Consider the following 13,114-nt stretch of genomic DNA (forward strand, 5'->3'; position numbering starts at 1 on the left):
GGACAGCAAGCCAGGCCGTCCTGGTCTCAGGTGGGACTCAACACAAGCACCAGGGAGAAGAGTCACCTCATGACGGGTCAGGAGGAGCCCCGCACGCGCCCCCGCCACTCAACTGAGTCTCACATGGCGGATTTCAGACAGAAGCCAGAGAGGTACATGTGGGGGTAAGAATCTACCCCCCCATCCGTCCTAGGTGTCTCATCATGCTCTAGGCAGGCGGCGCTCGGCAGGATCCCCCCACTCCTAAGCACCCGTGCAGCCCTCTGATGGCGGTGACAAAGCCCCAACATCACCAGGGGTGGGCTGAGGATGGTACTGTGAGGAAGGGAAACCGACCTTGTCGCTCCACCCCACACTCTGCCACCAGTTTGGTCTGAACACACGTTATCCCTGGAAATATTTTTAAATTGTAAAAATAATACAGCAACCGCGTGCTATACAATTTGGAAACGGAAAGCAAGAACTGCTCTCCCACACTCCCCACCCTTAACCCACAGCTCTCGGTCCTCACACCAATGTCAGACCATATTTTGACCTGTGAATTTTTTTTAACTTGTTATGTCATGCCCGCTTCCCAACTGTCCTCTGGAGCACGCGGAGCACACCCCGGGACGGGGCGCTGCGCTCTATAAACTAACCCTGTGTGGGCAGCCACTTCGGTGGTTTGGAAGCTTCTGAGCCTCCGAGATCCAGCTGCAGTCGCCTGTGCGTGTGGACTTGGGCATCTGCTCAACTGCTCTCTTCGGACGATGTCCAAGAGTGACATCACCACGTGGCCAATGTGATCTCGTCCCTGGCTTCTTCAACTCGTCTCCCGACCCCCCCCCCCCCCGAAGCCACACAGGGCTCTTTGCTGACCTCAGATGTGTTGAGCGTGGTCCTAGCGCGGGGCTCCTGCATGCCTGTGCCCTCCTCCCAGCCGGGGCTCTGCCCTGCTGTGTGCGGGGCTCTGTCCAGGTATTGCTTTCAGATAAGGGCCATCCCCAGATTCAGGGCTTTATCCGGGGTCATCGTTGTTGAAGGTACTTGTTACCACGTGACTCGCATGACACCACCATCAACACGCCTGAAGTTTGCACACCACAAAGCAGGGTTTCTCTTGAACTTAAGGTTGTGTGCTTGTACCCTCGCGACAGTCACAACAGGTACTCCTCATGGGTACCCCTTTAGCGCCAGCTGGACCCCTGCATCTCTTTCCTGATGGCTCTCTGGCACCCGTGTCTGCTTGCCTGCCAAGACCAGAAGTGCCAGGACTCCCTGATCCCGGGAGCAGCTTGCATGTGGGTTCGCTGCTCGGACCCTCAGAAGAGCCTTGAGGTGGGTGCCAGCAGCAGCAGCACCCTTAGTACACAGATGAGGAAGCCCAGCCCTTGCCCACGGTTGCACAGCTGGCAGGTGGCAGAGCCAGGATTCTTGCCGGGACACCTACTGCCAGCCCATCCGTGCCCCCTTACAGTCGTGCCCGATGGTGCTCCAGCAGTGGGCTCGCCTTGTGCCCAGCCTTGCCACATGGCTGTCAGGTGGTGAGGGGGCCCACGCAGAGCTGCTCCTCATGTGCATGCCGTTCTCTTGGCAGGCTTCAGGGGCCCCGTGCCCTCCCCACCCACCCCACCCCACCCCACCCCACCCCCAGGGCTGAGGAAATGTCTTCACACTCTAGGCTCAGGGTTTAAAAATAAAGAAAAATTAAAACTTGGTTCAAAATTAACACAAGACTCGATTTCCTGTGTTTTTTCTTCAGTTTTTTTTTCAGACTTCCAGAAAAGTTTCCTCTGCAAAACTGAAATCAAAAGGGTGAAAATGCAAATGTGATGGTCCAACCTCGAGGCATCACACACGCCCAGCCCCAGGCAGCCAGGCCGACGCCCGGGAGAGAGCAGCCCAAGTCCTGACATCCCAGAAGCTCCAGAGAGAAGCTGCCTAGAGTGGTACAAGCACCAAGACTGGGGGCAGCGGGGGGCTCCTTTAGGGCAGGATGACTCCTCTGACCCTGTGTCCAGAGTGTGGAATCTTTCTTGACTTGGCTAGATGGAAGGATGATGACTGGGCAGAGCGGTACGGGGCTAGATACAGAACAGAAGATGAGTGCATGGACGATGGACATACACAATCATGAACGCTGGGTGGGTGGCGAGATGGGCAGGTAGGAGGATAAATGAATAAACCAACTGTAGTTCTGAAAACGCCATCATTTGACAGCTAACAGAACCCATCTGAGATAAAATGCTTATAGCTGCAGATTTAGAAAACACACAAGGACCCAGCCTTGGAAATGAGCCCTCGCTGTTAGAGACCGTAATTAGCAGAAAGAGAATTCTCAAGATTCCAAATAACTGTCCTGGAGGAGCAGCAGCTTCTGTGGGATTCAGGAAACTAGCCCCAGACCAGTTTGTGGAAGAGCAGGGAGCCAGGAACCTACCCAAACTTAAAAGGCAAACTTTTCACCGTCCACATCTTGCTATAGTGCAAGAGCAGCGCGACGTGAAACAACAAGCTCCCACCAGTGCGTGTCCAAGGCCAGCTGCGGCAGATTGGAGATGATCGCAAGCTCTTGGTCACCCACCCCATTAAGAGCTGGGATCTCTAGCCTCTCCTTCAATGCCGTGGGTGCTGTTCCTGCTTTGGCAGGTAGACTAGGAGGCAGCGACACTGTCTGCTTCCAGGTCTGGGCCACAAGAGCAGCAGTTTCCTCTTCCTGGTTCTCTGGGTGTTCTTGAGCCACCAGCTAATAAGTCTATCTGCCTTCCTGGAGAGACCATGTGAAGAGGCTCTGAGTCCCTGGAGAAGTGGAGAGGGCCCAGCAGAGCTGGCCTTCCCATAGCTTCACCACTGAAGTAGGTGACTGAATGCAGCTACCTTGGGCCCTCCAGACCAGCCAACAGCCAGCTACTTCCCACTGAAGGCCCCTGGCCCAGGCCACATGGAGCAACCAGGCAGCTGAGCCCTGCCTGAGCTCCTGAGCCACAGCCTGGCGAGGAAAGGCTTTCCAAAGGAATGGTAGTCAAGATGGGATGTAAAGGAAGGAGTTAACTGGGAGGAGAAAGCAGATTCTAAGCAGAGAAGATGGCATGTGCAAAGGCCCTGGGGGCAGATAGAAGAGGGTGAGACAGGCCGCAGAAAGTTCCTGGAGGCTGATCTGCAAGGGGGAACATGGAAAGAGATAGGGCTCGGGTGGCTGATGGGGCCAGAGCACCCGTAACTTTACTGACCACACACAGGATTCTGTTACTTATCCTGAGAGCAACAGGAAAGTCATGGAAGGGATTTCAGTGACAGCGCAGCACATGTGTTTGGCTTTTGAAATGATTACTGAGATCCACTTTCCAACAAGTATCTTGATAGCTGCTAAATGAAGGGCATCTTGTCTACATCAAAATCCTTGTAAAGCCCAGAGCACCCTACTACTGCTCTCCTCGGGCTGGCTAAGTAACAGGTTCCGAAGGCGCAAGCCCTTCCATCCCTGCTGCCATGGTCAAGTCCCCTATGCACCAGTCTCCCTTTGGTCTATTTTCTTCAGAGTAAAGGACACAAGGGGTGGGGTGGAGACACCGTACAGGGGAGAAGCCTGGCCGTACAAACTCAGTCAGCTGACTGAGGTGAACGTCAACAGTGAAAGGACATGTTGGCAGGAGGCACCGTGATGACATGATGTGATGAGACGGGGACTCCAGCTCTATGGTCTTCCTTCCAAAAACCACCCCCCCACTCCCACCGTAACAAAACCAGCAGACAAACCCACACTGAGGGACAACCTACAAATCACTGGACCAGCACCCCTCAAAACTCATGGTCATCAAAGACAAGGTACGTCAGAGAAGCCATCACAGCCCGGAGGAAGCTAAGGTCACGGACAACTAAATGTCTATGGGATTCTGGGAGGATCCTGAAGCAGAAACAGGACAGAAGGCAAACACTGGGACATAGGAATAAAGCGGAGACTCCAGCTAACGCTGCAGCGACACTGGGTTGAGATGATGAATGAATTCTAGCACAGCCACCACACCGGTAGGAACCACGAATAACAAGGGGAGCGGATCTCTCTGCACTATCTTCACAATTTTTCGGTAAACTACAACAGCTATGATTTTTTAAAGTCAGATGCCCAGGCCCCTTCTCGAGTGTTTCTGACCTGAATGGGCCACAGATGGTTTCAGAGGCTCACAGGGTTCCAGCAGGGTGGGTGGCCTGCTCTGTACACTGGACCTCCGCAGTCTAGGCCTGGAGGGAAAACGCAGTCTCTCCGGGATGGGCCGGCAAGCCAGCTCCCTACCCCTTGAATCCTGCTTTCCAAGTCGCAGCCTACGTTATGTGGTTGCGTCCAGTTGCAAGGGAGGCTGGGACAGAAAGCATCTGGCATTTCCTACTACCCTCTCACAGGATAGAAAATTCCCTGAGCAGCAGAGGGCTGGGTGGCCCAATTAGTGCTGAGCGTCCACCACAACCCTGTCGGAGGTGGCCCGTCCACTTGTCTTTGTTCAGTTCTTTTCCAAGCCTGTCCAGCGTGTGAGAGCGCAGCGGTTGGAAAGGGATCGGGCCAGGTTCGGGGCAGATGGCCCTCCAGCGCCCTTCCTGCACCCTTCTGCGATGCCGCACATCCCCTCCCCACCCCATCACTAGCAAGGGCACTGCCCGGGATTTGCAGCAGGGTCCGAGTGTGGGCCCCTGGCTACACGCCTGAACAAAACCAACACCCTGCGAGCGGGAAAGGAGAATGGATGTCAGGGGTCAAACAACTGCGTCGCTGACACGAATCACCTCCGAGGTAAATTCCTGTATGTCACCCAGCTCAGCGGCAATTTGCTCACCTGCCCATGGCTGAGACTCAGTTTCTTCATTCAACAAGGCGGTGTCATGTGTGCACAAGGTCACCGGGCGGGCGGATGAGAGGATGCGTTCGCAGCCCCGCCACAGGAGGTTGTCAACAAAAATGGGTTCCTCTGGTGCTCAGGAAGATGCTCCACCGTCAGTGGGACACACATTTAGTCCCTGAACGCGGAACGTCCCCCTGGAGCCTCTCTGCTCCTCCACCAACCAATTCCGTTGCCCCCAAACTGGGACACGTTGGAACTACTTCCAGCCCCGCCCTAGCCAGGGAGTCTGGGCTACACAGAAATGCTGCTCCATCCCCACACCACAGGCGCGACATCACCTTGGGGTGACTCACTCTCATGCGGCCAACGGCTCCAAGGGAGCGCAGGACTCACCGCACTGGAGGAAGAGGGGAGCCCTGGCCCTGCCACCCTGAGCTGCTGCGGTGGCGACAGCGAGCCTGCTCACGCACCGTCCACTTGGCTGTTCCTTCGCCAGTCACGCCCTCGCTCACTTGGCCGCATGGGCTCCCAGCTGCCCTTGAGCCGGCGGCGCGCAGGGAGGACGGGACACACGGCAGCTGGCAAGCTGAGTCTGCGTGGTAAGTTCAAGCCTCTTTTTTTTAGCCATCGCTGGCATTTTGCAGCTCTCCCAGCTGGTGTGAAACAAACTCAACCTCCTTCACGACGTCTTCCTTTCTGCCCACACAACCCAAGAGGCCCCGGCCGATGGCGTTCGGCTTTCCCAACTACAAATCACCTTTCGGTCATACCCAAGAACTCATGGAAAGCCAAGGAAGGTTCTTGAGAAAGCGCTGTACTAACAGAGGTTTTGAGTGGAAACATGTTGTCAGTGACACCACCAGGGTTGAATTTCACACCAGAGAAAGGAAGCACCAACTTTAACCTCAAAACAAGGAAGACTGCAATTGTGTGTGTGTGTGTGTGTCTCTCTCTCTCTCACACACACACACACACAGAGAGAGAGAGAGAAATCCCTCAGCCTGGGGACGCGTGAGGGACCTGACCAAGGAGAGAGACGCCAAGGCGAGCCCCAGGCCGGCCAGGAGCTGCGTTTCCAAGGAACCGGAGGGGGCGGGGGAGAGAACCCCCGAGACAAGCGGCGGGCACAGGCCGGGAGGAAGTGGCTCTGGGCCGTCGACCTCACAGCAGCTGAGCAGCAGCAACCCAGTCACACAGGCCCTGAGCTATTTTCAACCTTGGGGTTTTCACCCCATGTCCCCAAGTGCTCTGGGCAGCGTGGCTCCCACACGAAAGCACCAAGGCTCTGGAGTCACGGCGGCACAGAAAAGCAGCGGTCACGGCAGAAACCCAGGCACCAGCACCGCAGTCTGGGCCCGTCTCCTGCGCCCAGAGGGGCTCCCGGCGCCCTGGGCGGCTGTGACAAGCGACCACAAAGCGACGGCGCTGCAGTCCAGGCGGCACAGGGGCTGCTTTCTTCTGAGGCCACAGGCCAGACTCCGTCTCCGGGGCCCTCGCGGCTTCCAGACAGACCCACAGACCCGGGCCTGGGGCTCCCGCCCCTCCTCCGGGTCCAACTCAGACCCTCCCGCGGCCCCCTCACAAGGCCCCTGTGGCGAGGGAGACCCGCCCTCAGGACGCCGCCCCCGCAGGCCTGCCACGGGAGGCCCCGCGCGCGGGGTCCTCTGGCACCGGGGGACGGACACCGCGGGGCTCCCGCCTCCGCCCGCCCCAAGTTCACCACACCGAGGCCCTCAGGGGCCCCCGGGAGGCGTCCCGGGACTCCGGGGCTGCGGCCGCCGCCTCCTGGGCACGGGCGGGGCACACGCAGCGACAGGCCCTGGCGGCCCCGCGCTGAGCCAGCCCGGTAGGTGCCCCGGGCGCCCGCCCCGCCCCTCAGGCGCACGGCGGCCTCAACCGCCCAGGCCACGCGGGGCCGCCGGGTGTCGTGCGGCGCCCCGAGGACGCCGGGCTCCGCGGCCCGCTGTGCCGGGAGGACGAGGCGTAGAGAGGCGGTGGCGGCCCTCGCGCCCCAGGCCCGGCCTCCCGCGGGCACGGCCCCGCCTGAGCCAGCCCGCGCGCCCGCCCGCCCTTCGCCCGCGCCCCCGCCGCGCCCCCGCCGCGCGAGGCCCGCGCTGCCTCACCTGGGCTCCGCGGCGCGGCTTCCGGGGCCCACCCCGCCGAGGCGGCCCCACGCGCCCCGGCCGCGGCCGCACAGCCTCGCTCCGCCCGGCTTCAGCGGGCCCGGCGCGCAACGTGCCCCAGGAAAGTTCCAGAAAGGGAGCCGTTGCCGCCCGTTGCCGCCACTCGGCTGAGGGACTCATCTCGCGCGCACGCGGCGCCTGCTGGGCGGGACCCGGCCCGTTGCGGCGTGGCCACGCCCCCTGCGCCGTGACGTCAGGCGCAGCCCGCTCACCCGCCCTCCTGTCGCGTGGAGCGCGGGTCCTCGCTCCCTCGAGGGCGCAGGCGCGGGCGTCCACGCCGTTTCTCTGTCCGCGCGCGTCCTCGGCGCTCTCCCGGGACGGATGTGTGGGAGACCCGTGGGCTCGGGCGCGACTCGGCAGGCCCCACCTCCCCCGGGGGTGTTGGGGCGGGGCCCCGCGGAGGGGTCTGCCGGGCATCCCCGGTTCCCGTGTAGCTGTCCCCCCGGGGCATCCTGTGCTTTGCGCCCCAAGACCTGCGGATCAGCCCCATCTGCCACCCAGGGGCACCGGACCCAAGTCCAGGCCCCTGGTCAAGAGGCCTCCCGCAGCCGCCTCTCCGTCCTCTGAGCCCCCAGTGTCCGTGCCTCCCCCTGGCACATCGGTCGAGGCCTGTTTGCTGCCCGGATGCTGTGTGCCCGGCATTTAGTAGTGAGCAGGGCGGACACTGTCCCTCCCTTCATGGAGGTACATGTCCACTGCAGGATCTCTCCCCCTTGGCGTCGTGAGGGGCTGGATGATTCTGGTTGGGAGGGAGCTGGACTGTGCCCACAGCCCCTGCCCCACCTGCTTCCCTAACTTGACACCCCGACATGCCTCCACCTATTGCCAAGAGTCCCCAGAGGGGTAGGACCGCCCCTGTTTGCAAGCCATTCACTTGTAAAGAGAATGTGGACACTAGTTAAATAATGCCAGGAGAAATGTCTAACTACACCCACTGTGTCCTTACCAGACCCCGATTCCTCTAGCCCCGGCTGTGGGCACTGCTCCAGCTCACACTTGAAAAGGCCTGCCCTGTCCCCTCTTGGCAGGTGTGGAGAGGCTGAGAAGAGAGGAATGTTGACACCTGCAGACTCAGGGCACTGCCCCCCCAAGAACTCAGAGCCTCCTGAAAGAGGGTCTCTTTCAGGCTCCATTGCCCATCGGTGCCTGCCTCCTGCCCGCCCTGGGAGAATAGACACAGCAAAGGTACCTCCACCAGCCAGAAGGTCCCCCAGGCCTGAGACCTGACAGTGTCATCAAGAGGAAAAGAGGGAAACCAAATCCAACCACTGGCTCTTCCACTCTTGAGAGCTGCCACCGGCTTCCTGGCTGAGTGGGCACAAGCATGGGCTCCCTAAACAAGCTGTCCTAGGAGTGGCTGAGAACAAGGCTGTCTAGGCACTGGGGTGCACTGGCCACTCTTCCCTGCAGCTGCACCCCCTAAATGTGAGCCCCACTCCCCTTTACAGATTGCCTGACCTCACACAAGTGATTTGGCTTCCTGGGCCTCCGTTTCTCTGTCTGCAGAGTGGAGAGAATGAGAGCCCCTCCCTCACAGGGTGTTACCTTGACCAGATGAGCGTCCCCCAAGAGCCCAAGGGAGCCACCAGCAAACCGACTTCAAGGAAAAGACTTGCGAGAGGACTGATCTCTTTGGTGTGCATGGGGCTAAACAGAGGTTGGCAGACATCTCTGTAAAGCTAGCCATCGAGGACCAGATAGTAGATGTTGAGAGCCATGCTGTCTCTGTTACAATTACTCATCTCTGTCCCATAGCACCAAAGTAACCACAAACAGCATGTAAACAAACAGGCGTGACTGGGTTTCAATAAAACTTTATTTACAACATGCAGTGGGCAGATGTGCGAGATGTGCTGGCCTCCGCCCGGCCTCAGCAAAAACAATATGGAAATCCTGGCTGTTAAAAGCAGATCCTGAAGAGACAAGGGGAGAGGGTAGTTATTGGAACCCAGGAACAAGGGACACAGGAAGATGCAGGGAAAAAACTGGGGTGCAAACCCCCGGACCTCGATCTCCTCCCTCCACTGACTTCCTACCAGGACTCCATTGCCTGAGCCCATCTGGAAAGCTGAGGGCAGAGACCTGTGTATGGTCCATAGGGCCACCTCCCGGGAAGCAAAGGGGGTGGATATTGGAGTGACGGAAGGCAGCCTACATGACAATTTTGGAAGCATGTCTGCTCAGGCCCATGCAGTGCTGTTCAGCCACCCCGTAGAGAGGCCACTTTGGAGATCCCTGGGCTCCCTCGGTCACACCCAATAAGCAGTCTCCCAAGATGTTGCCCATATCACCTTCCCCCAGGGAGACACCATGCCAAACCTCTACCTCGGTGCTGAACTGGCTCTCCCACCATCACTGTCCCTAGAATCGTCCAGCAGCTGACCTTTAGCCTCGCTGTGTGCCAGACACTTGTGGAAGCTCTTGACGTGGAATGACCTCGCTTAATCCTCACAACAGCCCCGTGAGGACAGTTGATCCTCCAGCACCATGTGAAGTGGGGTGATGCATCCCAAAGCCAAGGAGACCCACATTCCGAGAAGGGGCGTCACCTCCCCCGAGTGGGGTCTCGCAGCTAACCAGCAACCCAGCCAACATTTGAACCCAGGTCTCACTGACTTCTCAGCCCATACATTCCCCCTTTGCATCAGCACACGCTGGACCAGGGTCAGAATCCAGCTGCTTTTCCCAGCCCGTTTCCCCTTCCCCCTCTCTGCAAACACCACCCTTGCCGCCCCTCCAGCCTGCTGTGGACCCCTAAGCCCCTGCCTCTGTGCTGTGACCTTGTCTGACCCAGTGACACAACAGCCCCGCCAATCTTGCAGTTGAAATATTCTGAAATGTACAGTAGAGCAGGCCATCTGCTTCCGCACGCCTTACCTCCTGTCCTGCCGGGGCTCCAGCAAACCAGCAAAGACACCCAAGCAACAGTCACTTTATTTCTGGGCTCAGGATTTCTAACTGGCCTGGATTGCTCAATGCCTCGTGTCAGACAGAGGGAGCAGGAAGAGAGGCAGAAGAGAGGCTTGGCAGATGCTGCAGGAAGGGAAATGCGTGGGGAGACGACATCTGGGGCTGCTCAAGACACTGATTTCCCCTCAAAGCGCTTGTGTTTGTCTGGGTGATCTTTATATTTTTAAGATTCTTTATTCTTTCTAACTCCCTCTGGCCCTTAAATAGATGACGGCGAGGGTGATTGCCAAGACCAGGCGCCTGATTTCTGAGCGTGATTCTTATTCTGGGCTCACCTCAGAAATGTCCCCCCTGGCAAAACACAGGTCCATGACAAACGTCATTCCAAAGAGATCAACTCCTGTATTTTCACGTTTTGAGAACCACGAGGTATCTTCCCGCAGCAAAGCCCTGAAGTTGTAAAAGCCTCGTCCTCCCCCAGGCCCCACCACCCACCCACTCTCATGTCCCTCAGTGCTCGGGGGAGGGCAGCACCTGCCCCTCCTTTGCTGGCTCCCTGGTCTTTGTCCTACTGTGCTCACTCAGCTCCGGCATCACAGTCCACCAGGAGGGAGGCGCCAGCGCAAACCGAGCCCCCAGCAGCGACAGTCATCTCTGCGAGATGGGATGGTGGAGAGAAGTCCCCAAACGCGCTCAGGACGACCCTGCAGCCAGACCGCTCCAGCACCTCTCGCCTCTCAGGCGCCCCGTCCTTCCCTCGGGTTTGCCCTTTGGGGCGGCGGGGTGGGGAGTGAGGCGGGACTGATATGTGGGAGGCAGCACTGGATGTGCCTTTTCCCAGAGCTCTGCCATCCTGCGGGCCTGCAGATCCTCATGTCCCACAGCGGCCTCTTCACCACCTGCTGCCGTCCCCACCGGAGCCCAGTGAAGCCACCTGCACTCACCGGTCACCCGACCAGCAAAGCCTAGCCAAGCCCCGACAGCCAGGCACCTCCGTGGGTGGTGCAGTCAGTGGGCGCCAGGCTGGTGGGCCTGCCCTGGCACCCAAGACAGGAAAGTGCATTACAAATACTTAGCTGCTTGTATAGCGACGCCAGGGTTAGCATGGGTATTTTAGAATCATACAATATCAACCGAAAGATATTTATAAAGTCAAATAATTATAATGTAGGGCAATCAAGTAATTAATGATTACTAATTATTAAATAATGACAATTATCTACAGTAAATATAATTATAATCACAAATAAAAATTAATAACATGTCATGATCGTGACGTTTTCTCACGTGATACGCGTAAACGCCCTTGCTTCAGTGCTCACGGCGGGTCCTCACCCCTGTTTATGGGGAAGGAGACAAAGTTAAAGTGATTTCCTCAAGGACACACGTGTGGCTGGTGAGCCTGAGCTGGGCCCTGAACGGGGGTCTCTGTGTGTCTGAAGTTTCACCCCTCGCCCCCCATTCCCCCTCACAGTAGCCATGACAGTCCTTTATGGATTGGGCTCTGCTGCCTGCACCCCACACGCCCCTTCAGCTCCCTGTCCCGGTGCACGCCAGCGTCTTCTGGCAGCCACCCTGCGTGAGGGGCTGCGGCTGCTCTGGGCTCCAGAGACACTGGCCCTGCACTGGGGCAGGCTGGGAGGCGTTGCTAATGACCGCCCCAGGAGTTGCCTCCAGCAGCAGGCAAAGGAGGGAGACCCAGCCTCCCTCACCCCCGGATCCTGTGCCCTGCCTGGTCCCACAGGGCCCTCCATCCCTTCTCCCCGACAGCCCTTCCTGAGACCACCACCTTGTTTCTGGGGGATGAACAGGGGGTCGTATCCAAGCCAGACCCACACAGCTTCTCAGCAATGATTGCTCCTGAGAATGAGCTGTGGGTCGTCTGCCAGCATTGTTCTAAGTCACTGTCATGTGTCAACTTGCTTCACCCTACAAGCCTCCTGCAGACAGGGAGACAGGCATGAGGACTTTACCACCTGCCCCCTCTCACTCAGCCCGGGGGGCACTGCTGGAGGCTCCACCTGGACATCCCTTGCCCCACAAACCAAAGCCAGTGGCGTGATATTTTCTTATATCTCTTGTCCTCACAATGAAATTTTTGGCAGAGCCTTGGAATTGGAGGTGACAAAAGAGCAAATGAGCAAAAGGATGGAAGGGAACAGAACACCCCAAGCAAGGCTGTCCCCTGGGAGCCAAAGTTACCCTAACTGAGAAGCTCCCTATACTGCCCCATCATGCCCACCGGGGAGGGGTTTCTTTTCACACAAGAATCAGCTGGAGGATGGTCAGTCGTCTCAAGAGAAGGGCTGTGTTCTGGAGAAGATAAGCATCCAGCATCACGCCCTCAAGATGCAGGAGAGGGACATGCACCTGCCTGGGGTTCAGGGGATGGGCAGAAAGAAATCAGGCCTTCCAAGAAGAGGATGGATTAGGAAAAAATAAATAGCATGAGTCACAAAGAAGGTGCTTCTGGGGCCCTGTGGCAGCATTCAAAAGTGTCTGTAAATTCCTTCACACCCCTGTCACCATGAGGTGGGGTCTCTGGCCCTCCTCCTGAGTCCAGGCGCCTTAGTCCACACTCTTGGACTAAGAGGGTGGCAGTGTTGCCCAATGTCGCTGGGGGCTGGGTCACAGTCACCCCACTGCCCTTCTGACCACTGGGTGCCCCATGGCCGCTGTGTTTTAAGGAAGCCAGAGCTCCATGGCGGGGCCAAGTGCCCACGTTCCAGATGACAGTCCTGCCTGTGCCTGGCCTCCCCACTCTCCCTGCCCAGGCGCCACACCTGTGGATGAGAAACCTGTGGAAGATTCCACTCCCCCCACCCCACTGCCACATTCGTTCACCGCCAGCCGTTCCCAAGCAAGAGCCTGGACATCATGGACCAGAGAAAAGTAACGCCGTGGTGCTAAGTTCTAACCTGCAAAACCCACAAGCCAAATAAGAGGTTTCTGGCCCACTAAGTTTCAGGGCAGCTGGTTATACAAGAAGAGATGAGAGAATCGTCCAGACTGAAAGAAGCAGAAAGAAAATGCAGGCTCGCCTCTCTTCTCGGATTTTCTAGATGCTGGAGGTATTACGGAAGCGTTTGTCCCTGAATTCCCCTCCTCAGTCGGCCCTCTCCCTTTGAGGTGGCTGTGTAAAGTTGAGCGCAGGAGGGATTTATCAACAGTCTGCACAAGAGTGCTGAACTCTGGGGAGCAGCAGATTTT

At 58.1% G+C, this 13,114-nt stretch overlaps 1 long non-coding RNA gene across 1 annotated transcript; it reads left to right on the forward strand.

The window, feature by feature from the left end:
- The first annotated feature begins 7,389 nt into the window (after positions 1 to 7,389).
- LOC119250347 (uncharacterized) lies at positions 7,390 to 8,968 on the forward strand. Its single transcript, XR_005126267.2, has 3 exons — positions 7,390 to 7,678; positions 8,023 to 8,179; positions 8,443 to 8,968. It is a non-coding gene; the product is annotated as an uncharacterized LOC119250347 (long non-coding RNA).
- The last annotated feature ends 4,146 nt before the right edge of the window (positions 8,969 to 13,114 follow it).

This window comes from Talpa occidentalis, unplaced genomic scaffold (genome assembly GCF_014898055.3).
Source record: "Talpa occidentalis isolate TD23 unplaced genomic scaffold, MPIMG_talOcc4v2.1 talOcc4.17, whole genome shotgun sequence".
Classification (NCBI taxonomy): Eukaryota; Metazoa; Chordata; class Mammalia; order Eulipotyphla; family Talpidae; genus Talpa; species Talpa occidentalis.